The sequence below is a fragment of the Cicer arietinum genome, chromosome 3, assembly GCF_000331145.2.
Source record: "Cicer arietinum cultivar CDC Frontier isolate Library 1 chromosome 3, Cicar.CDCFrontier_v2.0, whole genome shotgun sequence".
Classification (NCBI taxonomy): Eukaryota; Viridiplantae; Streptophyta; class Magnoliopsida; order Fabales; family Fabaceae; genus Cicer; species Cicer arietinum.
In genome coordinates, this window is record NC_021162.2 from 37,678,911 (window position 1) to 37,684,007 (window position 5,097).

Sequence of the window (5,097 nt, forward strand, 5' to 3'; positions counted from 1 at the left end):
TTAGGTTGTAAATTAGGTTATATATATGTATCTGAATGTAGTTAATTAGGTTGTAAATTAGAGAGTTACAGAGTTACATATATGTTAATTAAGTTACAAAGTTCTGATTTCTGTTCTACTGATTATGTGAACTGCTTATTTGAATATGTTTTGTTGTTGTGTGCACTGATTGTGAACTGATTTTGGATCAAAATAATTTTTGATACAAAGATAAAAGACAACGCTTTCTAAAAAAAATGCCATAAAAAGCTAAAAAGCGCTTTTCATTTCAAATATTTAATTTACAGCGTTTAAAAAAAAAAATACATTTTACAAAAAAGCGCTGTAAAATGTTGTTGTAAAGCGCTATAATGGTGTACATTTTAGAGCGCTTTCTTGAGAAAGCGCTGTAAAATGTACAACAAAAGCGCTGTAAAATGCAGACCCATAAATTCATATAATGGGTGTGCATTTTACAGCGCTTTCTCAAAAAAGCGCTGTAAAATGCAGACCCATAACTCATATAATGGGGTGCATTTTACAGCGCTTTGTTGAAAAAGCGCTGTAAAATGTGCATAACAAGCGCGCGTTATATTTACATGTTTTATAGCGCTTTTTTAAAAGCGTTGTTGTATCATTTACAGCGCTCGATTCCACAACAATTTTTTTTTTTGAAAAAGCGCTGTAAATGGATTAAAAAAGCGCTGTAAAATGCAGTTTTTCGCGTAGTGAATACTTTATTTATTTTTAATTAATTCCTCTAAACCTGTTTATAATCAAAGAATTAAGTAATTTTTATTTTCAAAAATATGAGAATAAAGAAACTTTTATTAATTAAAATTACACTAATGATCATGTTACAACTATCTCCAAAGAAATTTAAACTTTGTTTTTTGTTAACTAACAAGACTAAACCTTTTATAACACTTAAATATAATTATGCAGCGAATAAAATTACTAAACAGAATTTTATTTACTAACGATATATAGTTCACTAGTCCAAATCAAATGGTTCGTTGACTATATCCTCTTAATCTATTGTTTGTCCAATAATTTCCCCTACAACTTCATCTTTTCATGTTTTTCTTACATAATATTAAATAGGTCAATAAATGCAAATGCATTACACAAGAAAATTCTCATACAACTGCAAACATTATTTCATATTGTGCTATTATTTATTCTTAAGATTTTCTAAATCATATACTGACATTCTTACCGGATAAATCTAATTTACCCAAAATACATACTATAATAATAAGGCATATATCTATATCTATATATTCATATATGTATGTGTATTTCCTGGAATTATATATATTTGATATTTTTTAGTTAATATTATGTATACCTATGTTGAAATTTTGCCTTGCTTAAATTTATGTTTCTATAATTCTCCTTTATCCACAAATTTTATGATCATGTGACATTATTTTTTTATGTTTATTTTGATAGCTCTAGATTTTTTTGTCTTATCGTGGCTAAAAAAGAAATTTGATGAAAAATCATAAGACCTGTGCGAATGGTACTGCTCCGTTCCTAGAAATGAATCTATACAATGAGCAAATTTGTGTGCATGACATTGGTCGTGGTGGCAGTGTAAAGATGCCAATAAATGCATATCCAATTGCTACACAAGAAAATTCTCTTACAACTACGAACATTATTATATATTATACTATTATTTATTGTTGAGAATTTATAAATCGCATATTGGCATACTTGTGTAATATATCTAATTTAGCCAAAGTACATGTTACTTTTATATTAGTTAGTTTTATGATGCTTTTATTTTTTTAGGTTGTTATAACTATTTTGTTGATAGACTATTATAAATATTCATGTTGTATTTTCTTTCTCAATTAATAAAAGAATGATGTATATTCAGTAAATATTCATTATGGTATCAGAAGTTTTATTTTCTTTCTTTGTACTACTTTTAAACCCAATTTTGTCAAAATCTTAAATTTCCAAAAAAAATAAAATAAAATAAATAAAAATCTCCAAATTCCAAACAGAACGCCAACGCATATTCAACAAACTCTTAACCCTAAAATTCTAAATTCGCACAAATTCGCACCTTCATTCATCTTCTTTCTCTTCTTGGTTTTGCCCTTCTTTTCCTCTCCTTTCCTTCGCCCAACGCTTCAATGGCAGGTTCTGATGATGATGATGATTCATCTACCACCTCTGCAACTGTTTCTCAAGATGAATCGTGAAATTCATCATCACCATATTACCTTCATCTTGGCGAAAATCCGGGCGCTTTTCTTATAAATCAAACTTTACAAGGGCCAAATTATTACAATTGGAGCCGTTTGATGAAACATGTGTTGATCTCCAAGAACAAAGCGAAATTCATCAACGGCAAGTTACCGATGCCGGCATAAAACAATGCGCTATTTGATGCTTGGGAGTGCCACAATATGATAGTAATTTCTTGGATTACTCGCACTCTTTCTCCTTCTATTGCTCAAAGTACAATACACATTGAGAATTCAAAAAGTTTATGGGATCATCTAAAGAATCGATTTTCTAAAGGAGATCATTTTCTATTCTTTGGGAGGAGTTAGAGGTTTTACGACCCATCACAGATTGTTCGTGCTCTACTTCATCTGAGTGTAATTTACAAAAATTAGTGTTAGGTTATCGATCCTCTGAAGCCCTCACCTGATTTTTAAAAGGCCTTAGTGAAAATTTTAATACGGTAAAATCCCAAATTTTGATGATGGATCCTCTACCTGATATAACCACAACATTTTCTTTAATTTTACAGCAAAAACGACAAATTACTGGTCCTTCTTTGATGCTAAGGTTTTAATGAACTCTTCCATCAATGGTACTTCTAATGCTAATTCGAGAAATGGTTTAGGTCGTGGTAAAGGTCGCGGATCTGGTCGGGGCAGAGGTGGAGCTCCTCAGCGACAATGTACTTTTTGCAACAGGCTAGGACACACTGTTGATCATTGTTATTTTAAACATGGTTTTCCGCCTGAATATTCTCCTGGATACAAGAACACCAAATCTATCAATTCTTCAATTACAGATGATGATTCTGGGTCTGCTCCTAATGATCATAGTTCTCCAAAATCTAATCCATCTGATGGTAATGTCTCTCAATTCACTGCTGACCAAATTAATCAACTCAAACATTTACTTCAACAATCTGCTTCCTTTTCTGAAAATCAATCTCAACCTACAAATCAAATTTCTCAAATTGATGGAGTTTCCTCTAATCAACAAAATTATGCTTTAGGTAATATCTCTCCAAACTATTGGATTCTTGACACTGGCGCTACTGACCATGTTACTTGTAATTCCAAAATTTTTATTACTTATCATGAAATTAAACCAATTCATGTTACATTGCCAAATAGAAATACTGTTAAAGCTACACATTCAGGAATTGTACATTTCACAAATGAATTTAAACTTTTCAATGTTTTATACATTCCAGATTTTACCTTAAACATTATTTATGTTCAGCAATTAATTACTTCTTTGAATTGTAAATTAACTTTTGTTGACTCTAAATGTGACATTCAGGACCCTACATCGAAGATGATTGGGCATGCTAAGCTTTTGAATGGTTTATACCATCTGCAACAACCTATTAATAATATCAAACATTATGTGTTGTATTCTTTAAATTCTAGATCGTCACATGCTACTTTTGATCTCTGGCATCTTAGACTAAGACACCCTTCTAAAAATGTTCTTTCTCATATTTGTAAACATTTTCCATATGTGAGTTTCAACTCTAATAAAATTTGTGATTCTTGCTATCTTTCCAAACAATCTAGATTACCTTTTTATGCTAGTAATACTATTTCTGATAACGTTTTTGATTTGATTCATATGGATATTGTTGGACTTTAGTCCTTTGATTCCTAATTTTGACATAATCAACAATGTTCATACACTACATGATAAATCTAATATTTGAATTGAGCAAGATTTCAGGAACAATAATCAAATCCTACACACTTGGAACATGTTGCTTGGAACACAAGAAATCAACAAAAGTTGATTTTTGACTGAAGAAAATCGATTGGGAAATCGATTTCATAACAAGGGTGTAAGGAAACACAACTGTTTGTGTTGGTATAATCGATTGGGCAATCGACTGACTAAATTAGAAATGAAAATTGCACAAGTCAGTAGCACCCCAGTTTTGTGGGTAATCGATTGACAAATCAATTATGCATTTCACAAATAAACCTGATTGAAATAAATCGATTGGGAAATCGATTGTACAAGTCACAGTGACACCCCAGTTTTAAGGGTAATCGATTGGCAAATCGATTGCTTAAATATCACTTGCAAAATAACTTTCCCTGTGACAAACACAATCGATTGGACAATCTATTGTGTAAAATTTCAATCAAGTGAAGTTTGGTTGCAATCGATTGGGAAATCGATTGAACTAAACCCCAGGTAAGAACGTTTTCAGACAAATACATACAAATCGATTGGCACGTCGATTAACATCAAAATAGCTGAGTCACTGACTTAAACACAATCGATTGGCAAATCGATTGACAGAACTTTTGAAAATCTCTGTGAACTCTGAGCTTGTGACCAAATCGATTCTGAGTATTTGTTAATCGATTATGAAGACTTAATAAATCGATTACGAAATCGATTGATATGTGTTTCAGTTTGAACATAACATCTGCAATCGATTACGAAATCGATGCATATCAGTCTTAACATAATCACTGAAAAATGTTGTTTAAAGAATCGATTGGTAAATCGATTGGCTTATATAGTTTCAAGATTCAAGAAAAACAAGACACACGATAATCGATTGGCAAATCGATTAGACTGGTTTATCACTTTACGAAATCGATTGGTAAATCGATTGATTAATATGTTTTTCAGAAACTATATAAACTGTCTTCAATCATTCTTTCAAACAATAATAACAATCTGAAATACACTTTGAATATTCTTGATATACAAAAGAACTCTCAATAACACTTGGTTAACACACTGAGATTGCTTTTTCAGATCACAGCCAAAGAGATTATCAACAATCAATAAGAGAGCTGGAAAAGTGATCTTGAAAGACAAGGTTCTCATGAACAATCCTTGAATATCCAGAATTGTGAGAAG